Genomic DNA, 25,406 nt, shown 5'->3' with positions numbered 1-25,406 from the left:
AAAGATCTTGACCATACATTGTTCTTCACTCTCTTGTTAAATTAATCTTACCCTGAATGAATCTATTAACTTTTTACATTTAAGATTTTTCATTTAAAGATTTACCAATGTTGTTTCTTGTCCTAGTGTGTGTATATAAACATAGGGTACTCCAGTTTCTGTATTACATCTTGCCTGAAGAAGGGGCCTGAGATACCTTGAAAGCTTGCATGTTGTAATCTTTTTAGTTAGCCAATAAAAGGTGACATTTTGCTTGGCTTTTCTCTATATTTCCGACTGAAAGGGGTGGGACTTGAGAAAGTGATTGGGGCATGGTCAGTAGGTTTCCTGGTTCACCTTCCCTGTGCGGCAGAGGGAAGATACAAGACAGTTATAGACAGTGCTACATCTCGCCCTGGGGTGGTACTGCATACCTGATTAGAGCTGGCATGATGATCCTCAGATGCACATGTGTGATAATAGACATATAATGTTTTTCGCAAAATGCATCCCCATGCCCCATGGATCATATTTGCAGGTGACGTTCATTTAGGGAAAGTTTTAAAGTTACTTAAATATATCACGTTATATTTCATTTGATTAAATTTGTTAAATAGAAATATGTGGTAAAATTGCAGTTATTGACATGACTGGTGTAGTCGAATAAACGTCACAAGTACAATATAAAGATTTGCGAACCGTCCCTGTATATTGTCGAACAGACAATAAGAAAAAATGAATTGATTCAAAGCCTTGAAAAGTACAATGAACGATTTTACTGTTTACAAGATGGTGGTTATATAGAGCAAAAAACATGTGACAGGAAACGGTTGGCATATGGTGACGTTGCAACAGGACCCGGAAACAACGTCATTCTGATGAGCCGGAAGTGAGGTGATTTGTGGGTGCCGGACGTAACGTCATCAGTGGTGGCGGGAAGTGACGTCATCGTGGCCATTTTGGAAACCCGGAAGTTGTGGGATTATTTTTCTTCCTGTTTTCTGTTGATGAAAAAAGAGAGTTCAGGTAAGCACCACGTGACAAACCCTTATCTAGCGATGTTTTACTCACCTTTAGGCTCTTTGACTGCCTCCTAATCGCACATGTGTGACACTGGTTAACGATACCATTTTCATCAGTCCATGGTTGAAGTAATACTTTAGTGGGTCAGAGACCCCCATTTTTGCCTGTGAAGAGATTTCACATTCTACCCATGTTTGTGCTTGTTTTCCCTCCCTCATCCCAGGTTCTGTTAATTAGTGACTTTAAACTGGCCCTAGTTTGAGGATCTGTGAGAGCATGTAAGTAGGTCCTGAAATGGACTGACTCTGTTCAGGGTAATTTTATTTTATTACATTCAGTAATTTTGGGACAGTCTGCATCTCTGTGTGGCTGTGAACTGGATTAATATGTTTGGATATGTATGAATAGTGTGTATAAGGGCCTCATTTTAAGATTTCAAGGAAATAAATGCATTAAAAATGTCTTGAAGATCAAGAACAACTGCCTTAATCAACATAACATCTTTTATCTTTTGTCAGACGGAGGGTATAGAAAGCACAAGAAACAAAAATAATCCTTTTTTAATAGATCCCACTGCCTGTTCCAGAGGGTTTCATTATCACAGCAAATAGTGCAGCTTTTGTCTTTCACTAATTTGGAGCCTCATTCCTCTGCTCTGAGACATGTTGCAGTCTCATATCTTGTTTCCAGCCCCTTCACCAATGCAGGTCAGCTAAATGTGTATATTTTCCTTATTGAGTATAATTTTTTTTTTTTTTTTTTTTTGCATCACTGGTAGTTTAGAGGCAGGAGAATCACAATACCATCTGTACATGCATACTGCTCAGCCAATTTTACATCTGTTAATTAATAAAATGCAAAATCAAGGTCTCCTTAGTGTCTCATTTGATTCCTCTGCTGAAATGCACACCTCTGAAGCAGAAGGATGCATTCCTCCCTCTTATTTACAAAGCTCAATCTCATCCATCATTTTGTGTTTGACCTATTCTTTCCACTCTCCAAAATTTGCTGCTAGGATCATATCCTCATTCTTTTAATAAGGCCACCTTTTTTAATAGATTTTCCCTCCTACTACCACCATCTTCCAATGACCAGTCCTCCCACACTATCCCTATTACATCAACACCTCGTACACTTCATCATGAATGACCTGTGAAGATTCCACCTCTGACCAGCAGTATAGGCTGTCCATAACCGAACAACAAATGATGAAACAACTGAGGAAGCTACACACTGGAATAGCTGTGGGACTAGATAGAGTCAGTCCTTGAGTTCTTAAGTTCTGTGCTGACCAACTGTGTGGTAACTTCCATCAACCATTCAGTCTATCCCTAAGGCTCCAGAAAGTGCCACTGCTGTGGAAATCATCCTGCATTGCTCCTGTTCCAAAGAAAGAAGGCACCTCTTCACCTAATTACTACAGACCAGTGGCTGTTATGTCCCAAATTATGAAGACCTTCGACAGCCTGATCCTAGAATATATGAGACCTCTTGTAATAGATTACCTGAATCGACAGTAGTTTGCTTATTGCACAAAGATTGGAACGGAGAATGCAGTTATGTCTGCTCCAGAAGTCATATTCTCAGTTGGCAGCACTGTGAAGATTATGTTTTTTGATTCCTTCAGTGCCTTTCAGTTAATGGATAAGCTCAAAGGTATGCACATGGATAAGCCTATGGTGTGCTAGATAAAGGAGTATCTGTCCATCTGTCTGCAGTTTGTGAGACACAAGAACTGTGTCTCTAATATGGATATGAGCAACACTGGAGAACCACAAGGAACAGTCCTGTCTCCTTTTCTCTTCACTCTGTACACCTAAGACTATAAATATAACACCAAGTCATGTCACTTGCAAAACTTCTCAGATGATTCTGCACTTATGAGGTGTAGCAATAAGGGGGTTCAGACAGTGTATAGAAGTCAGGTAAAAATCTTTTTTCTTAGTGAAGAAAGAATTGTCTGCAACTTGAAATCGGGAAAACCAAGGAAATGGCTTCAGTTTTGCTCTATTGCTTCTAATCACTATTTTTTGTTTGTTCCCTATTCAGGGAGTGGATGTAGAGATGACCCATTGCCACAAGTATTTAGGGGTTCACATCAATGACAGACAGGACTGACCTCATAACACAGATGAACTATATAAGAAGGGGCAAAGCAGGCTCTTTTTCCTTAGGAGAAATTTTAAAAGTTTCTTTAATGTGGACGGTGACATCCTACAAATCTTCTACAACTATGTGGTTGCCAATGTGATTTTTTATGCTGTGGTACGAGTATGCTGGTTCAGTAACATCACTTCAATAGACACCCACAGAATCAATAAGCTAAATTGAAGGGCAGGCTCAGTTATAGGATACAATCCGGATCCCCTGGAGGTAGCAGGGTGGCTGGCTTGTGGGATGGTATTACTCTTACAATCTTCTCCATGGGCCTTTAAAGGTCCCTTCATGGGAATTTGAGCTCACAAATGTATGACTTAAAAGATCATCAAGAAAGTGGGACACAATGCTAAACTTCATAAGATAAAACACCCATTGAATTTTATAAGAAAATGTAAAAATAACTATATAACTTAGTGTAAGTGATAGGCAGGAACTGTAATATTAATTATTTTCTTATCTCTGCGTGGGGTTTCAGCCCTTGCTTTTTAAAAAGAGCTCATGCTTAGTTTTAACTTGGCTCAGTGCTAAATATTCATCATCATTTTGTGTTTTTATTCACATTACACGGTTCTTTTAATCTTTGAGATTTCTTAAGCACTGCAAATTATACTGCAGTTTCCTGACTATTTTGAATGCCTAAGGCATTCTATATGTAAAATAAGAATACTGTACTGCTTATTATTGTAACCTCCTGATTGTACCCTGGCAAACTTCTGATTTTTTCATTGATCAAATGAGTTCAATTGACATGCAGCATATTTTCAAGTTTAGAAAGTAAAATTTTGTCAGTACTCACTTGGAAATCACCTTCATAAAATATTTACTAACTCTATTGTCATTATTTTCAATAGGAAATACACAGCATATCCTTGCTTATAAATAACTATGACCTTATTATTAGTGTTACCAATTTAAAAACAAGGTTATACGAACCAGGCGAGACAAGAATAAAATTAAAGTATGCAGTAACTCTAAAAAATGATTTAATTAAACCCTTTCTCATTTCTGAAATTATAGTAACCTTTGATCCATAAGCTCAGGTAACTGGGAGCTGGCTGATTCATCGTTCAGATATGAAAAGCCAATGAAAGCTCATTGAGATGTTAATGTTACAAATAATATTAAATGAAAAGTAGTAATAAACACAATAAATATCAGTTAGCTTGCATCACCTGATAAAAAAATGAAATAGCTGGAATTGATACTCCACCTCCAATGGATGTGTTACAAAGTTGAGACTCATCTTACATCATTTAAAAGATAATGAATCAATGAAGAAATCAATAATAGATATCACAATGCATATTTTGTTTCTGTGTATTATTTCTGTTTTTGAAAACTGTTTTAAATCATCTTAAACTCATATTGGGACAGAGGCATAGTGCTACTGTGGACACCTCAAATGGCATGGGTTCAAGCTTAACAAACTTTGTACAACACTACCTATTACTTCCATTGCATTGTTTATGAACTGTAAAAACTTCCTGTCACATAATTCCAAATGCCCATATTCACTTTCCTGCCTGTTGATGTCAACTTGGGGTTTCCTCAACACGAATATGTAGGGTTTTTGTCGGGGTATCCTGATTTCCAACCAAATCCCAAAGATGCTAGTGTTATGTTTATTGGCATCTCCATATTGGAATGGAGTGAATAATTGTAGTTAACTTACAGTTAGTCCCATAAAACTTTAACCTAATTCAAAAATCATTTCAAACTGCTTTACCTGCTTTTAGTTTATTCACTTTCTTAAACTGGTTATAGTCAGGCAGCATTGATCTTATGCCAGTCCAACTTAGAGTACGTTAATGCACACACTATAAATGGCAATTTTAAAACTAACTTTTACCCTAATTGGGCAGCACAATGGTGCAGTGGTAGCATTGCTGCTTCACAGTAAGGAGACCAGGGTTTGCATCCCGATGTCTCCCTACATGGAGTTCACATGTTCTCCTTCTGTTTGCATGGGTTTCTTCTAGGTGCTGTGGTTTCTGCCAGCTGTCCAAAGACATGCAGATTAGGTGAATTGGCAATGCTAGGTTGGCCCAAGTGTGTGTGATGTGTGGTTGTGTGTGTGTTTGCCCTGCGATGGACTAGCGTCATGTCCAGGGTTTGTTCCTGCATTACACCCAATGCTAGCTGGGATAGGATCCAGCACCCCCTGTGACACTGATCTGGATTAAGCAGGTTAGAGAATGACATGTCAATTACCCCAACTCATATATCTTTAATATATGGGGAAAAAAACAGAGTAATACAAGAAAAAGTGCATATTTAATGAGAGAACATGAAACACAGTGTCATGGTTGGGAGTAAACCACAGGCTTTTGGGGCAGCCCTAATCACTCAGTTATCACCATGCCTCACTAATATTAGTTGCATCCAAAAACTTTTTTATCTTTAATCCAGAGAATACGTTATTAATTGATTAAGAGGGTAAACCTCCATAAATGCTTTCCACAGCACCTGAAATTTATGTCATATTTAAATAAAAAAGCACATTGGGTACAATTGACTTGATTTCGAAAAGTTTCAAGAGTTAACTTCATGTATGAAATAAGGTGACACTGTACTCATTGTATTGAAACAGAAACCTATAACAACTTGGGGTGACATATCTAGATTTCTATTAATTTCTTTCTAAAATAAATGCCTTTGATTGACAGTAATCTGACTCAGGTTGCTCTCAGGTGCTCGCAAGTTCACAGGCACACTTGAACACATATGCTGTATCATGTAAATAAAAATGAACATGACACTAGAGATGTAGATGAATTGTTCAAATATCTTTTGAATTAAGAAGTGAATCAGCGCACATGATTAACATAGCACTGACCTTCAGCTTTTCATTGGGTAACAGAATACTGTATATTAAATTGTTGCTAATTGTGTTTGTTAAACTTAAGGAGAAATTAACTGTTCGACTGCATTTTTTCCTGATTGAAATATTTTTGTTATTCCAAATAGATCTGAAAAACATTAAAATGCATTATTGTAAGAACAATCACATTTTCGATCTGGGTATTAAAATGTAGACGTTACACTTAAACATCCATCCATCCATTATCCAACCTGCTATATCCTAACTACAGGGTCACGGGGGTCTGCTGGAGCCAATCCCAGCCAACACAGTGTGCAAGGCAGGAAACAAACCCCGGGCAGGGCACCACTCCATCCCAGCACTTAAACAACTAAACTAAACTTAATAATTTTCAATAACTTTTCAATCATTACATTTTTATCATAAATAGAAAGTGCTTGATTTAATGTATGGGTAAAATGTGCTTCTCTATTCATTCATTCTTTTTCTAACACACTTTTCCAGTTTATCATTGCCAAGTTCATTACCAGTCCTGGATGGGGAGCCAGTTTATCAGAGGCCACATTGATGCACACCTACACTGAGCCAGTTGAACTCTTTTCAGTCAGCCTCAAACACACATGTGGAGAAAGGATACATAAAGGTACTTAGGCAAAGGCAAAGAAAATGTAGAAATGCTATATAGACAGTGACCAAGTTGGGGTGAGAAGCCATGACTCTGGAATTGTGAGTTAGCAATGCAAGCCATTTTTGCCACACTACCTTAATATGTTTGCTAATGTCAAAAAAAAAATCAGTATAGTATATCTTATTCCCCTCTAGGGCATTATATGTTACTGTATACTGCTTTTAACATTGTATGTTAATGAATGTTACCCAGATTTTCATTTCATTTTTTCTCACACACTGCAGTTTTTTTTATATTTAAATATAATGACAAGTCAAGCAAAATAACATCTTTTATTGGCTAACTAAAAAGATTACAATATGCAAGCTTTCGAGGCGACTCGGGCCCCTTCTTCAGCAAAGAATAAATCAAAATAAATCAAAAACAAAAACAATCTTTTTACAAAGATAAGGTTGACGTCTTTTCAGCAGGGAGTTCGCTATTGAACTGACTTAACAAGGGCCAAAATGCTGGTCATATGTGTTCCAGGCAGGAAGGCACGGGTCAAGGAGGATGGACAAAGGAAGTGACGTCCGAGGTGGCATGGTCATCTATCTTCCATTCTGCAGAGGGAGGAATAGAGAAGGTATTAACAGACAATGCCAATCCCTGGTTTGGTAGGTAACTATCATCACCAGAGCCCTTAAGCTGCCTCACAAGCGCTCATGTGATGCTGTATATACTATATATATGAGGACATCATTTTTGAGTTGAATACAATACAATTGTGGAAGCCAAGATTATTGCATTTGAATCTTTGGAATTTCGTCTTCCTCTTTTCCACTAATTCTATAGAATGATGCATTTAGTGAACGGTATTGAATCCCTGTCAATCAACTACAATTGTTGACCTTTAAACTCACTGCTCCAGTACTACCAAAGCACCCTGTCTTCTTTTATCCCATCTCTCTTTCTCTCATTCCTGGTCTTTTCCTACTGCTATTGAGCCTTCACTTAGTCTCTGCTACAAACTGCAGACTTAAGAATGCTTTACAGGGTTCCTTCCAACCAAGTCCTGAAATCACTTCCAAAAAGCATGTCCTTCTCTGGCTAATAAGACATAACTTCCCCAGTGGCCCCTAATGTAATGTTAACTTTTAGGGGTATTACGTAACTTTAATTGTGATATTTTTGGTTTGTTCAATTATTTCTGTTAGCTGTTGTCCTTTTACAGAATTTTTACTTGCTCTTTGTGTAAAAGTCACCATCTTTTGAAACAAGAGAAAGCCACTTGATTGGCAGCTGCTGGCCCTTTGAGGTGGGACTTCCTGTTTCTGGTAAAAAGATTTCCAGGTTAACTCTACATATAGAGGGCTTTAGAGATCAATTGTCTCTCCATCTTGATCTCATTCTCAAAGCTCTGCCATTTTGATTGTACCTGTTAAGATAGTCTTTGATGACTGCCACAAGTACAGAGGGACTTCCACAATCCACCACATCAGAGTACTATAGAAGGGCATTTTCTCTGGCTTCTAACTCGAAAATACTTCACATATGCTGGGAGTCAAATTTTGGTGAGACTGTTGTTTTTTTTTTTTTACTTTGGGAAAGTGCAATCATTTCAGTCAATGTTTTTGCACCCACTTTATTTCAAGGAATTAGGCCAGCTTCATCATTCTCCACCATCTTTTCAGTTACTTCCAATGTGGACTTTGTTGGTGTGTTTTATTTATGGTATTTTTTATATGTATTATGTGCAATATTTGTTTGGGAAGATGTATGTGTGGATTGTATATAGTGTTCTTTGGCTGAGCAAAAGGCTGGGCAATTTTCTTGTTTATATAAATATATGTTTGTTTACTATTATTATGTAAGTCACTGTATATTTCAGGGCAATTTCTGTCTGTATATATGTATTCACATTTCTTTACAAGAAATTCACCTTTCACTTTTATATTATGTGATTTACTTTCTTTGCATCGATTGGTGGAAAGAAGAGTAGGAAATGTGTTCAGTTTGGAGTATTGAGTTGACTTTTCCTAGTCTGACCTTTTTCTAGGCATGAGTTGTACCTTGTCTTCTGACAATTTTCCCAGCTACAAAAGAACTAAGGGAAGAGATGTGGACTACAGTACATTGCCCGCACTGCAGGTTTCCTATCCCCCCATGGCTTATCTGATTAAAAGTACTAGGTACATTTAACATAGTAGGTTGCCTTCTACCTAGCATTTTGGGGACTGCCTTCCATTGTGTGGTGGGTGCAGCAATGCTCTGTCAGGCTCCCCTTCCTATTGGAACATTACTTTGTATGGTGCTATCAGGAAAACCATTTCCTGGGTGTCCAGTACATTTACAGGTATTTTCAGCTCCTAGCCATGCTCTGTTTTTTTTCTTAAACACTTGCATCACTTCAGTTAGTGCAGGTTCTCCTCTTTACTCTAGAGCCTAGTTGGAACCTGCATTCAACTTTTACGTTTCTTCAAAAGCAAACCTTTATCCAAATGCCCACTAAAATGTGAACAAATGCACTGTAATAGAAGAGATGTAACATTGTAGCTATAGACAAACTACAGTTTCTCAATTTACATTTGATAGTTATATGGAGACAATGCCCAGCTAGAAGACTCCTATAACACTGAAAATGATTGCTCCTCAAATGTTGTATTTTACTGGATTTTCTTGCATCATAGAGCCACCAACCCTATTGTTAAATGTATTACAGCATTTTATTTTTAGTAAAGGATTTAACAATTTTAGTGTCTTTTATGTCACTGTTGACTTTATGCCCTTCCATTTTTCAGAAAATCACAAAAGCTTTGTAAAGCAGGTTTTTTTAGGATTATGTACAGTAGACTAAGGAGAAAATTGTTCTGATTTATCAACATCCTACTGCTGAATTTGACATGGCCTTGTGTCTGCAAATAATACTTCTGAATTATAGATGAAGGCAGCATGAGGAGACTGCAAGTTAAGCTGTTGAAGATTGTCTAGCTTTTAGCTGCAAGGATAAAGAAGAAAGTAGCATCATTTGAAATATTAATCAATGAAACAGGACAATACTTGTCTAGGTAAAATGAAACGTGGTCCTATTTAATTTAGAAAGAGTAGCATGGAGGAATATTTTTTTGCAGAAAGTAATTCTGCTTTGTGAGAGATATATGGCATATATTTTCTGAAAATTACCCTACAGCACTGCTCTATTTGATTGAAGTATTTCCTTCATTCCAGTTTTGCAAGCTGTATTTTCTTTTCTCTTAACCTTATTTTTCCTGTAATTCAGTAGATATATATTTTATATGTTTGAATCACCTCAAGGATTATTTCTCTAGCAGTCCTATTATGGTTACTCTGATCGCTTTGAGGTTGTGTTTTTTGTTTTCTTCTAACTATATTAATACTATTCACCATATACCATTACAGCACTTCATAAAACTCTTTGGATTCCTACTTGCCATTTTTTTGTATTACAAAGCAATGTAATATTAGCGTTACATTATTGATGATAATAGCAATGGGTAAAGAAACTCTTCTCCCCTTTTAGGAATGAGTCACTTTGTAATTTTACGACAGGGTTGGGCTAGTGCCCCAAACAAGTTTGGCCAATATTTCTCTGCTGAAGTCTATCAGTCAACCCCCTCAGGAAAGCCAGGCTGCCTAACTGCCAAGCTTTACCTTAACACATGGTTTGGAGGGCAGGTGTGAATTTTGTTCCCCCATTGGTCTGAAGTATGGCTGTTTGGAACTGGCTTGTATCAGAAGCCTTTAAGTACCATGACACCCTATTGACTCTAGGCGCTGGACAGGAAACCTATAACTTTACTTGCTTTACCCAACTCTCTCTCTTACCAAACTGATGAAAGACCATCTCACACCATGAACTGAAAAGGACAACACAATGAAGAGCACAGCTCGGCAGGTATATTCAGACAAGCATTCGGCCTGTTCTAAAGAAAGCTGACCTCAAATGATGGCTTAACTAGAGACATTTTAAATAACTAACAAGTCTGTGTGCCGCCTGAAACTACACATCAACATTTATCAGGTTGTATAGTTGCCAATATTCAAATGTACTTTGCATACTGTTATTTATGAATATTATCAATAATACATTATTTAAATTGTAATTTAACTCCTGCTTGTCTTTTACTACACCTAATTGCCTGAGGTTATAAATGTAGAAGGGAAAGTGGGGAGAAGTTATATGGTACAATACCTTATAAACAGTGTCAAGTCTGTGAGATCTGAGGCATTCTGACAAAAGCTACATATTAATAATACAAAAGGGGAAAGTAGAGTAAAATATTACTCTAACAAGACAAAACATTGGGCCTTGTGGAATTATTGCCAGCCTTCTTAAAGATGAGTGACAAAAGCTAAGAAAAAATGTCTTTATTGTTCAATATCTTGATCTAAACTTTAGAATTAATCAGAGAAAACTACTCACAAAATAATTTTTCTCAAACAGATTCTTGTTTGTCAGGCATATACCTGTAAATATCAAGAAACAGACAGGCTAAATTAATTTGGTCACACAACATGGGTAAAAGGCAGAGAGTGCTCAAGTGTGAGACAAAAGGTAGTTGACCTTCATAAATGGCTGTAGCAATAGCTGCACACTTGAAAATTCCCATTTCATTTACTACAGTAAGTTTCATACAACTGGAGGCATGATGGACCTTTCTAAGGAAGCCTTCTTTGCTTCCACACAGGGTGAGGAAAGTGGTTTGGAAACAAAACATTCTGTAATGGTCACATTTGAACAGTTGCAGAACTTAAATGCATTCTAGTATTTCCAAGTCTCCAAAAATTTGATGCCACCTCCGTTCCAAAAAGCTATTTATCAGGCTGTCTAGAAGATTGATTCTGCTAATGTTAAACCACAAATGTAAACATCTGTAGTTTCCTTAAGCTTTAGTGGAATTTTGATCAGAACTTAATTCTGTGGTCAAATGAAACTTTGTTTTTTTGCAGTTAACACCAGAGCTGGGTTTGGCGTAAAATAAATCAAATTCATGCAGGAAAGAACCCAGTTCCCACTGTTAACCACAGTGGTGGATCTGTAATGTTGTGTAGCGTTTTTTCTTAAAAACCCTGGAAAGCTGGTTAGAATATATAGTATGTCATTATGGGTTTCATCAACTATCAAAATATTTTAGATCAAAGGTTGGCTGCCTCTACCAGGAAGCTAAGACAGGTTTGCTATTGGATGTCCCAGCAAGCTATGATAAAATGCATACATCGAAATCCACACAAAATTGGTACAATAACCACAGAATCAATCTTTTGCAGGAAAGGTTAGACTTCTCTCATTAATTGGCTATACAATGAAGATAGCAAACAGTAAAGAAATTTTATTTTTTTGTTTATCGTTCATCATTACAAAGGGCGCCAATCATTTTGGAGGGTATAGTAAGGGAACAGAAACATGCTATAACCCATTCCAGTTTTGTTTCTTTAGTTTTAGAAAATATTACAGTACAATAAAATTAATTGTAATTAGGTCACTTTTATTTAATTATGAAAGGTCTCTCCTCTGTAGCAAAAAGGTCAGAAAACAGAATGTAGAGCAGATTGATCCAAGACTAGTCTTGGAGTTGATCATCAAAAATTCTTTCCAATAAATGCTGTCATATTTAAACAGTTGGATTGACCCCTAGTTGTGTACTTTTTTTTTCAAAATTCAGTAGTAAAACATATATAAAACATGTGAGAGAGAGAAGTCAGAATAAGTCTTGAGCTAAATTTGATAGCAAACTTGCAAGGTATGAAAGGCACCCAGTGTTAGGATGGATATTAAGCAAGGGAGATTTTCTCCAGCATAACCATAACAAGGCCTAAAAGTGATTCTCCTATGTGCTTGAGCTTTGTCCAGGTACTTTAATTTCTCCTTATATCCCAAAGATGTGCATATAGGGTTAATTGTCAACTTTGCATTGGTCCAGAATAAATGAATACATGAATATATGTGATTGTGTCCTATGATGATGGTTATCTCCTGACATGCACTTAGTGTTTGCTCTGAAAGCTGTGGCAACTCAAGGACCTGCTGTGAAGAAAATTGGTTCGGTTCAATTCATTAATTTCTTACATTCAGATTTATAGTGACAATACAGACAAGAAAAGTACACAACCAAAATCATTTAAATACGTAAGACCAAGTATCTGTTTAAATGAAAAGTTGCACAGAAATCCAAAACTGCTGACCATTGAGAAGGAAAAAAATATTGGATAGATGCACTCACTAAAGGACAAATAGTAAACTTTGACCTTGTGTAATATCACATTGAATGAGTGATGATAAATGGCTTCAGATGGAATTACTGTAAAGTGCTAGTGAAATAGGAAAATGTACATAGCAAAAATAAAGAGACAACCTTTATCCATAGTTAATTGTTTCTGAACTCCCTTGGACATGGTGTTTAATTTAGATGACTTAAAGTGAAAAATGAAGATGACAGTTTCTACTTTGAAATGGAGAAACATTTTGAAAATGCAGGAAAATGCTACCTTTAATATCAGTAATACACTTCAAAGGTTTATTTAACAATATTTGATTTAGCTTGTCTAATTTTAAATCTCATTAATGGTAAATATGCAATGTAATAGGTTGAGGCCATCATTGATACTGTGCAAATGACTTGAACATTTTATTAATTTATTTATATTTTATTCATTTTAATTAAAAGCAAATAGCAATCCATAAAATCAAGTCAAACTTAACAAAAGCAAAATTTATCCCCCACCCAAAAGAAAGAGAGGAGAGCCAACCAGCAAATCAAATCTTTGAAGTAGCAAGGAAGGAAAAAGTATCCTTTTCACCAATATAGAAGATTATTCTTAAATGTTATTGATTAGATCCTACTATATTTTTAAAAAAGTTTAGAATTTGATTTTTTCCAATTGCAGATAGTATAGAACATCAGTTACCCACTGACTTAACGGTGGTGGGTAGGGATTCTTCCCAGTTGACCAAGATAAGTCTACATGCTAGCAGTGAGATAAAGGCAATTGTGATTTGTTTTTCCTTCTTCACGTTAAGCCCTTCTGGGAGTACACCAAACACAGTTGTTAATGGGTTTTATTTCTCCTTATACAATTACTTGTATTAGGAATTTGTTAGTTTTTAAATACCCTTTAGAGTCAGAGCGCAGGGCCCACCGTTGTACAGCACTCCTGGACCAAGTGCAGGTTAAGGGTCTCGCTCAAGGGCCCAGCAGAGTCGGCTCTCTTTTGGCAATAACAGGATTTGAACCTGCAATCTTTTGGATACCAGTGCAGATCCTTATCCTCAGCCTCCTTAGACTCCGCCTGAAAGGCATTCAAAGATTTTTGTTCAAAATGATGTTAATTTGGTGCACGTCCAGAACATGTGGCTCAGTGAGGCTGGAGCTAGATTGCAACATTCACGGGTTTAATCTTGTACAAGTCTGTAAATGTGTTAATCCCAGACATTTTTCAAGCATTAAATACTGTGTATGTTTGAGAGGGTGGAAAGATTTGTTGTCATGTATAAGTGCAAAAGATAAAAGCCTCTCTGTCTTGAAGTGCTTCCTACATTGTTTCCATATTCTGAGTAAATGAAGGGCTACTGGATTAGTGTACTTACAATAATTTGTATTTATTTATTGGGGCACAGAGCAGGGAATATAAAGAAGTACTGCATGATTTTAATTCTGTTGCTGACCAGGCTTGTGTATATTTGATTTGTGTTGATGTCCAGGTCTTTATGGCCTCTGTATTTGAGGACCAGTAAGAAAATTGAAAGTTAGGTAGTGTCATGCTCCCTTCTGCTTTAGGCCATTGCAGAGATGCCCTTTGGATGCATGGATGTTTAGAATTCCAATTAAATGAGGATGTGATTAATCTAGTTTCTTACAAAAAGTTTTGGTAATGTAAACGGGGATGGTATCAAATAGGAAAAGAAGCTTGGGAAGGATGATCACTGTTGATTCTCCCTGCTAATGTGAGATGGTGGGTGGACCGTGTATTCACATCTTGTTGAATGTTTTCAGTGCAGAAAGACAAATTTTGCTGAAAAGAGCTTTAAGTTTACTTGTGATATTTACCCCTAGGTATTTAAAGTGAACTAAGATAAATGGTAAGGTTTCCAGTCTAGTATTGTGTGCTAGTGAGTTCACTGGAAAAAGCACACTTTTATTCAAATTAATTTTGAGTCCATATATCTTTTGCAAATCTCCTAGTGCTTTTAGGACTGCTGGCGTAGAATTTTGTGGGTCGGATATATACGGTACCATATCATCTACATAATATTTTCTGTTCAAGTCCTCCTCTGAAAATCCCCTTTAATTCTAATGCATTTTGAAAGTAAACAATCAATGGCTCGATGGCAATTGTAAAAAGCAATGGTGATAGGGTACATCCTTGTTGTATACTGTGTTCTAGTTTGAACAAGTCCAAAATAATGTTGTCAATACGAACTTAGGCTCCTGGACTAGTATAGAGTAATTTAATTCATGCACATATGTTTGGGTGGAATGCAAATTTGTTCAATATGGTGAATAGGCAGTCCTGTTCAATCATGCCAAATGCTTTTTCTGCATCCAAAGACAGTAAGATCTCTGGGTGTTAGATTTAATGGGTGAATATATTAAACAAATGTCAAAGATTAGAAGCTAAGTGTCTGACTTTAATAAATCTGGTTTGGTCTTGTGATATTACAGAAGGAAGCACTTTCTCAATCCTTCTGGTTAGACGTCATTCAGGAGTGAGACTGGTCTATGTGATGCACATTGTAGTAAGTCTTTATTTTTCTCAGGAAAGCATTGAAATTAATGCTTGGTGAAAGGTTTGAGGGAGAATTGTTGTCTTTAGCTTATCTGTTGTCTGTAAATATTGCTAATAATAATGGAGCTAAAATTTTATTTTATAAAATTCCACTGGATAGCCATCAGAGCTCACTTTGAAGTGAGTTTATAGCATCTAGTATTTCTGACAATGTCAAAGGTTTATCCAGTTCCACAGTGTTAATTATCCAGCTGTGGTATCTGCAATGAGTCAAATAACTCATTAAATTGTTTTTCATCTTCTTTAGACTGAGTGGAATATAAGACTTATAGTACTCTCGAATTATAAGGGTTATATTTTTATGGTCTATAAATTTAATGCCTATCTATATTGGTAATTGCTGTTATTACATTGTGGACTTCCTGCTTGTAAAATCTTATTGGCCTTCTCTCAATGTTCATAATAATGAAATTGCAATTCAAAGATGAGCTGTTCCATTTTTTAGAAATCAATAGGGTTTTTTTATTTAAATTGGTATAACAGCCTTTTTGTAACAAATATTAAATATTGACAATCCATCATGAAGTTGGTTCTAGCACGGCCGACTACCATGAACTATCTCTTACTCTTGAATTAAGTGAGTTAGTTAAGTGATTCTTTTTTTTTTTCTGTCAAGTTTCAACATTTCTATATATCAGATTCTGTAGAAAGTAAAGATGACTTTTCCAGCAGTCCATGTCAAATTGTGGCTTCTTCATTAACCGAAATTACTCCACCTTAATCATTATTAGTTATCTCTTCACTTTTCACTACTGACACTAATGATGCATTTACTTAATAATATTCTAGCAACTGGTGAATATATGGTCAGAATTTAAGTTTTCTGCTGACACTTTACCATCATATAATACATTATTGTAATCACTGTTACTTCAATAATATTTCAGAGGACTAAATAGATCTAAGATTCATCTCAGAAAGTTAATTGTGCTAAATAATCTTTCTTGTTGAAATCCAGAATCCATTGCTTTTTTTATCTGTTAGAATGAAATTGTATTTTTGTCTGTATCAGTGGCAGATATTATTTGTTCAGTTTCTTCGATGCACGTCATAAACATTTTCTTAACTTCTTCCAGGTGAGCCTCAAGTACTTTAGTTTTATTCTCAATTTTGCTGATATTTTCCTGTTCATTTTTGCTAGATTTTCTTTTAGCTTTAAATGAGTTATTGTTTAAACATACCTCCTGATCCTTCATGTTTGGTTTAGCTTATCTATTTTGCGGTGTGTTTTTTTTGTTGATATTTGTGTTCTCTTTATAACCCTCTTTATATTTTTTATGTCTACCCTGTGTGCTGTAAGCAATACCTTCAACTTGGACAACACATTATTGTCTTGTCCATGCACACAAGGTGCAATTAAGTATCCAGAAAGAGTTAATGCTTATTGAGACAGTGCAGGTCAGTTTCCAGCTCCCCTTCCTTTCTGGAAGCCTTTAAAACCCGTCACCATCAGTACCGTAACCGAGATTAGTTGGGGACACACTAAGCAAAAAAATGATGAAAAGTGCATACATGCTTTTAATAAAAAATGAATTTCAAAACAGTGTTCTAAATACAGTGGTTCCATAGTAAATAATCCAATAAATTTAAGGTGTCAGTGGAGATGTTAAAAATGTATAATAAATAAATCCACTAAAACCAGAGGTTAAAAACACAATAATTAGATCCTCCTGGCTCACCCATAACGCAGCCAGTGGAGACACCGTCTTGGCTGCCTCAAAAAAGCTCCAGCCAGACCATCTGTGGTTGGTACTCCTCCTGTCATCTTTCACGTACCCGCAGTCATACCTCAAATCCCTGGGGAGGTCATCTGCCATGCTTACCCCACTCCACACAAATGATTAGTGGGGTGAAGCAGCCCTTAGAGACAAAACTATGATCGTTTGTGTGAACCCTGGTCGCACTGCCTTTCCTACCCAGGTGGAACGATCATCCTGCCCGAGACTGCTATGCAGACTTTTTTAACCTCCAAAGTCAATTCTTTTCTGACACATTCCTTTCTTTCTCTCTCCCAACCCATGCAGGCTCTTTTTAAAACTGTTAGACAACTGGGTGCAGGTGTGAAGAGCCGGTACCTCACGGCAGCTTGGAGGCTTGATCCACCTGTCTATGCACATTAAGGCGGTGCAGTCAGACAGTGCCTCTGCTAGCTGCGCAGCGAAATGCATTTACACACCCTTACACCCGCTTAAAGTCTGCACCTACACAGGGTATGATTATTTCTGTAAAATAAGCAAGTAACAGTTGTTGGCTAATCATATTTCTAAGAAGAAGAAAAAGAGCTAAAAACACTGATTCTGACTTCCTTTAACCTGCAATTTAACCTTTTCTTTGTTTTCTTTCCCTCTTATGGACATGTAAGTATGTGAGTAACCATTAAGTAACTGAAAATGATAGTGGATTTAACACCAGTTTATATGAGGGTTGGTATGTTTATATACACATGCATGCATACTTACATGTGCATGATCTTACAGTTAGGTCCATAAGTATTTGGACAGTGACACAATTTAAAAAAATTTGACTCTATATGCCACCACACTAGATTTGAAATGAATAAATAATTACATGATTAAAGTGTAGACTTTCAGCATTAGTTCAAAGGATTTAACAGAAATATTGTATGAGGCATTTAGGAATGACAGCCATTTTATACATGGTCCCCCATTTTCAGGGGCTCAAATGTTTTTGGACAATTAACTGATAAGCTGTTTCATAGCCAGGTGTGAGCAGGTCCCTCTTTATTTCATTAACTATTAAGGAAGTGGACGCTCTGGAATTGATTGCAAATGTGGAATTTACATTTGGAGGCTGTCACTATTAACTCTCAATATGAGGTCCAAAGAGATGCCCATACAAGTAAAAACAGGCCATCATTAGTCAGAGGAAACAAAACAAACCAATCTGAGAGATATTAGAAGAAACACACTGGTGAGCTGAGCAACACCAGAAGGCCTGGAGATCCATGGAAGACAACTGTGCTGGATGATCACCGAATTCTTTCCTTGTTTAAGAAAAACCAAGAACATTCTCCAGGAGGTAGACCTATCATTGCCAAAGTCTACAATCAAAAGAAGACTTCACAAAAGTGAATACAGAGGGTTTACCACAAGGTGCAAACCACTGGTAAACGTCAAGCATACAAAGGACAGATTAGACTTTGCCAGGAAATATTTTATAAAAAAACAGTCCAGTTTTGGAACAGTTGTCTTTGGACAAATTAAATTAAGAACAATATGGCCCAGAATGATGAATAGAGAAGAATATTGAGAATAGAAGGAATGCCTAATGATCTGTAGCATACTATATCTGTTGAACATGGTAGAGGCAGTGTGATGCTATGACTGCTGACAAAAGGAGCAGTATGATTTTTGAAGTGTACAGGGCAATACTATCTGCCCAGATTCAGACAAATGCTGCAGAATTGATAGGACAACTCTTCTCAGTACAGATGGACAAGGAGCCAAAACGTACTGTGACAGCAAACCAACTGCTTTTCATGAAAAAGTGGAGTATTCTTCAATGATCAAGAAAATCACATGGCAAGGACATGCTTTTCACTTGCTGTTGACAAAACTGAAGGAAGAAAGACCTGAACATACAGTAGCTGCAGTGAAGGCCCGGGAAAGCATAAGAAGGGTGGAAACCCAGCACTTGGATATGGCCATGGGTTTCAGACTTCAGTCATTGACTGCAAAGGATTTTCAACGAAGTATTGAAAATGAGAATTACATTTATGATTATGTTAGTTTGTCCAAATACTTTTGAGACCCGGAAAATGGGGGGACATGTATAAAAATTGCTGTCGCTAATGAATGGATAATAGAATATTTTTGTTAAATGCCTTAAATTAAAACTGAAAGTCTACACTTCAATCACATTTTGATATATTAATTTCAAATTATTGTGGTGGTGCACAGCGCCAATATTATGAAAATTGTATCACTGTCCAAATACTTATGGACCTAACTGTATATACAAGCGAATGAAACTAATTTAACTCCAGTTGCTTTTGGTAACAGTGTGTGTGTGTGGGGGTGGGTGGTTGTTTATACTTTGAACAAGCCACTGGCTGAGACACCTTTTTTTTTCTCTCATGTTCTCATGACACATTGATATGAGTGGTGTGATACAGTGATATTCCATATTGGGGGTCCTCGCATGAAACTTAGAGCGGCACAAGTACAGTGTAACGATACTCATGGGTATGCTAAAAAAACATTGCCTAAAATTGAAAAAAGCCATTCATTTCCTGTTTTTTAATCCACAGATGTGACATAATTTTATTGGCCAATTATAGATAGCTATACATCATTAGAATACTCTAAACAGCTTTCCAGTAAAAATGAGGCTTTCACTGTATGTGGCATGAAGTGGGTCAGATCTTTGAGAAAAGCAGATTTACTCAGTTGTGACATGCTGCTCACCTCGGGGTATATGTATGCAAATCGCACGTTTTAGTAATAAAAAAAAAAAATGAAAACATGGAAGCTTAGGATTTATTTGAAAGAAGACACCCTTGGGTATGTAAAAATACCTTTATTATTTTTGCTTGACTTGTGGGTTTACTGCAAATATGGAGGTGTCCCACCAGTGGAATACTCGTGTATAAGTGGTTAAAAAATTTTAGAATACAGTAAGCATTCATAATTAAATATAAATCAGTCATAATAAAATACAAAAGATTCTCCATCTGGGGACAATCATGCTTTGCTTCCAGGGCAACAACAACAACAACAATAACAACATTTATTTATATAGCACATTTTCATACAAAAAAATGTAGCTCAAAGTGCTTTACAAAATGAAGAATAGAAAAATAGCAGACACAATAAAAAATAAAAATAAGTCAACATTAAATAACATAGAATAAATAAGGTCTGATGGCCAGGGTGGACAGAAAAAACAAAAGAAAACTCCAGACGGCTGGAGATAAAAAAAAAAAAAAAATCTGCAGGGATTCCAGACCAAGAGACTGTCCAGTATCCTCTGGGCAGACTCCAGCCCATGCAATTATGTTGATTCAGCAATGTATGAATAGAACCTTTTCCATAATATTATTATTATATTTACAACATTATAGAAAATATAGTTAGTGAATGAATCACTATTTTAGGTAAATCATCTGTATATAAAAAACAGTTTTGCTATATTATAATAAAGTAATGTAATTTTGCTTGCAGACATATTTTAGTTGCAGGTAAATGTGGACAGTCACAGCACTAAGTCTCTACTAGTGTCACCAAAATTAAGCATGGTTAATCAATTATTTTTATTTCCAGTTGTTAGTAATAATACCAATAGACGAATATGTGTGAAGTAAAAAATGAGAATTATCTGATATAATTTGTCATAACTTCTGTGCTTATGCTAGATCACAAAAATTGAGATGACGCTTTTTCACTGTGGCTGTTGTTGTTTCTTGTTGAAATGAAATACTGTGCTCTCTTTTTTAAGCTGTATGTCACTTTACAAATCATTTAAAATTGATTTTCTTTCATGTGACAGGACTGATGTCATTATTACAGCGGTCCCCAAAGGGTGTTATATTGAAATGTTTTCTACCTCCAGAGAACATTCCTAATTCTTATTTTCTATAAACAAACATTTTTTGGATATTGGTGCCTGCTTCTAAATTATATTGATATTGTGGAAATGAAAGACACTGAAGCACAATTCCCTGGATCTGTCAATAAACTCCATCTAATTAGCTGGTAGGCAGTCAGTGGCACCTAATGCTTCTGCCGAAAGGTCAAGCTCATGAATGAAATGTAACTTCTCAGTGGGATTAGCTAAATAAATAAATAATCAGAAGACAGATAAATAGATAAATAAACAGGGTGGCTTAGTCATCACACAATCACTTCAGGTTAATGTTACTCCACCTGACACAGACAAATGTGCATGGTATGCTCTTAGCTGCCTTTTGCAAGGCTTCTTTTTCTTCTAATCTTAACAATTCATTTTCAAATACTAACAGCACTATATTTAGGTAATGAATCAATAAAATCCATCTTTGAAGTGAAGTTATGTAACTGTGATGATGATATTCAATAACTTCACCTGGATAATTTCTTTATTTGCCTGTTTGTATGGATGCAGATTATAAAAACCACCCATTTCCTTGACACAATGCTAAAAGTCTGTCTTCAATGAAAGCATGACCCTGTATGCTACATTTGAAATCTGAAGATTTTTCCTTTTTTTATGTTTTTTTATTAAATTAGTAAAAAACTTGAGTATGGGATGAGGAAAGTCCAGACTCTGATAGCACACTATAGAAACAGGAAAGTATAAACTATTATATTGGATAGCAAATAAGAGGACCAAGGCAGGTGGATTTCAAGATCAGAGATGTATATAATGAGTAAAGACCACTGCAGTATGATAAAAGTAGTGCTGTTTAATGAAAAATTGAGTTAAAAGGAGCTTGCAGAATGTAGCATAAAGTCCAAAGTTATATCAAGAATGGGAAGGGGAGTAATAAGATAGAAGTTGTAATGGAGAAAGTAAAAGAAATGGACACCTGGTGTTCAATTTTTTTTATTTAAGATAAAAACAAGTAGCTGACTTGCTTACTGTATGTATGTTAATTCCTCTAAGTAGAATGCAAATGTTTCACTCTGCAAGGCTCGTTCAATCAACTGATCATTAATGTGTTTTGCCAGGTTGTCAATGAATTGCACGACGATAAGTTCTATACGTTTTGTATTGTTACTTTTAATTGAAAATTAAGTACTTGGGAATGCCTTACAAAACTTAATGAAGTCATATCCACATGCTCCCTCTCCAAATCCCTTAGGCCCCTAGCCCAGGGAAATCCTTGCATCATTTTGACCCTGTCTCTGGTTTAAAGTTTGGAGATGGTAGGAAGGAAAAGTTATAAGGGTGGTGGGGGGAAAAAGTGCCTTGGATAGTTGGACCCTGTTTGCCTTGCAGATTGATCTGAGTTGAAGATAGAAAAAGGAAGAAGAATCTGGACTTCAGTAACTGGAGTGCTCCAAGTCTGAAGTCATCATAAATGTCACCCATTGTTTTGGTGCCTTGATATATCCATGGAAAAAAGAAATGGGTTTGATACCAAAGCACATTTGCTCTCTTCCAGTGTGTTCCACCAAACAAGCTGCATATCTTTTGCACTTTCAGTTTACTAATGACCATAAATTGGCTTAGAGAGTATAGTGTATATGTGAGAGTGCATAGTGATGGACTGGACACTCATTCAACATACAGTTCATTGCCACATTTTGCTAAATGCTAATTGCCGAGGGCAGCCTTCAGTGACTCTGAACTTAATAAAAAGGTTAAAACATAAATATATTAGGCTTTTACAGCTTTAACAAAGAAATATAATGAAGGTAATGAATACATGTCTTTATTTTCATGTTAATATTTTATTTATTCTTCCCTGCTTTCACTAATCTATGATCTTGTACACTTTATTAAAAGTGGGGAAACACTTTATTAGACACCTTAAAATGTCTGTCACAACTAAGCAAAATGTCTTATTAGATAGCTTTTTATGACATGCTGGTACCCTGTCTGTTTTAGAGCACAGATGTGTCTTTGAAACTAGAGTCCCTACATTGTTTTCTTATCCTTCCCTCATTTAATTCCATTATAGCTGCAACAGATGATGAGATTTTTGCTTGGAAGCACCACTTTATACTGTCAGGCTTTCTAAATGGTCTTGGATGCTTGATTTAATCCTGATAGAATTTGATGCATATTTTTTTGTTCAGAATAACCAGTGCTACTTTTGATTTTCAGTGTTTTTCTATGCATAAGCTTGTGCTGTAAATAAGAACACATTAGAAAACAGAATCTTTAAAACTGACTGCATCACTTTGGATCTGTCATTTGAAAGACGTGCAATAAAATTCTTTTTAGCTGTTGTTCTCTCAGGTTAAACCATGCAAATTATGCCATTGAAAACAAGGGTGTAAAAGAACAACAAAAAATACAGGACAATAAAAAAAGAATAATAAAAGAATAGTAATTTTCAGTGAAAATCTATGACATTCATTTGTTACAATAATAGATGCCGACCAAGGTACAGTTACTTATTGACGTTATTATGGTGCCTTTGTAGTGAAAACTGCAAAAATTAACCAAAAATGAGTGTGAAAGGAGACTTTGTAAGATTTTGAATCAATCACCAGTCTTCCCAGAAGATGACTACATTTTATTGCTTTGCACCCTCTCCTGCCATAACCTATCATCTATGGGGGAGAAGTGAAAGCTTTAGATTCATCAAAAATTTCGATCTTCAGATATTTGTTCTGACTACTATCTTTAGTATTGTGCTGTTGTTCTGTATCATATGTGTTGCATGTTCTTATATTCAGTATTGCGTATTATGCTGTGTTTTATTCCCTGGTGCTTATAAACATTATTTTTTTTAAAGAGACTTCCAGGTTATGGCCAGTAACTAATGCTGACTGTAAATACCATGCTGTTGTGATGTCTCAACCACTAAAAGCTCTTCAGTTTCAATTTGGTTCCTTTATTCATTTATTCAGAGTTTGTTTGTTTGTTGCTGATCTTTTTTTTTTCAACTCTGGCAACTAAATATGAGCGCATTATACATTTAAACTAAAAGTTTAGGACTGCTATCAAACAATTTTGATATTTTTCACCTTTGGTTGATTTTGAAATTACCCAGGGGCAAAAAAAACAAAAAAAACTATAAATGCCTATAGTATTACAGTCCATCATACAATCTTATTGCATTCCTCTTAATCTGTCTATCCATTCTTCCAATTACTAAACTTGCGTAACTGAGTTTTAGATTTGTGGAGTATCGCTGAAATTTTGTAGGCTTTCTGAAATTAATCTGCAGTGTCAACATCAACTTCTTGCTAATTCCACCATTGTCATGTCCATTTTTTCTGATGTCTTACTCAAAGACAAACAAAATGTTTACGTACTATGAAAGATTACTGACTGAACTGCAGTCTTCATGGCCAGTTATCCACATATGAAGGGTTCCTACTGTGAGGAAAAAGAGGAAGGCTCATCAACTACCATTCATGCAAAAACAGGAAGTAGTACTTGTGAAATGTCATTGGAAATGGCTACAAAAATGTGTAAGCAAGTGGTTGTGACCTGAAGAATAGTATTAACAGCAAGGAGAGTAATAAGATACCAAGTGGTATCACTATCTGCTGAACCATCATGATGTCCAGAAATATGGTAGTTTTATCTGATGCAAAGGGAATGATTCAGAGCATTATTTAGACAATCATCAGAAACAAAAATGAAGAGAGCAACAAATCTATAATGCTAATCTTTTATTACACTTTTTGCCTGCATTTTTTTAAGAGTTAATATCTCTATAAACCAGGAAAATTGTATAACCTTTAACATGAAAGTCAGGGCATGGTTAGTTGTGCAAGACTTTTATTCACAGGGAAATATTAAGATTCAGTATGTAGATACTGTAGGTGCCAATTTTACAATCTGTTATTTATGATTTTCATGTAAACCAGTTTACACATTTGGCAATCAATCCTGCAGTGGTTAATCAGCAGCCATTTTAGGTAAGCATAGTGTTTTGATGTTGGAAGTTAGAGTATTAACACACCAACAGAGTATTTTTTATTTGCAAATAAAACAAAGACAACTTCAGAATGCTGTTCAGAATTAATAACTAAAAATATAATAAACAAACATGACTGCATAAACATATTTTTCCATTCATGGATAAACTCTAATAAAGGTTTTGTAGGGGGTAACTTTTTCTGTTTCCTGATGATCAGAGAAAAGAGCTATGAGGTGATGCACTTAAAGGCGTTATGGAGTGCACTTTACAATTATTTTGTGTCCATTTAGTAGACCTTTGGTTTACAAGTATTTTTAGTTGGTATGGGATTGTATTACACATGTAGAGACTTTCTGACCCAAATTGGAGTAAAAAAAGTTACATTTAAATGTGCTTTTAGCTTGTCCATGTTCACTGTGCATTTTACATTTACTTACTTGGCTGACACCTTTATCCAAAGCAAATTA

At 35.9% G+C, this 25,406-nt stretch overlaps 1 protein-coding gene across 5 annotated transcripts in view; it reads left to right on the top strand.

Annotated features, from left to right (window-relative positions):
• The window catches only part of LOC120525764 (leucine-rich repeat and fibronectin type-III domain-containing protein 2-like), a 904,115-nt gene that overhangs the window by 455,400 nt on the left and 423,309 nt on the right, over positions 1-25,406 (top strand). Inside the window, exon 1 of one of the 5 annotated variants that reach the window (XM_039748351.1) lies at positions 8,000-8,164. The exons of the other annotated variants lie outside the window; for them this stretch is intronic. The gene's annotated coding sequence lies outside the window, so the exon portion shown is untranslated. Of the gene's footprint in view, positions 1-7,999; positions 8,165-25,406 lie in introns of those variants that run through there. 5 annotated transcript variants of the gene reach the window in all.

This window comes from Polypterus senegalus, chromosome 3 (assembly GCF_016835505.1).
Source record: "Polypterus senegalus isolate Bchr_013 chromosome 3, ASM1683550v1, whole genome shotgun sequence".
Lineage (NCBI taxonomy): Eukaryota > Metazoa > Chordata > Cladistia > Polypteriformes > Polypteridae > Polypterus > Polypterus senegalus.
This window is presented reverse-complemented; position numbering and strand designations above follow the sequence as displayed.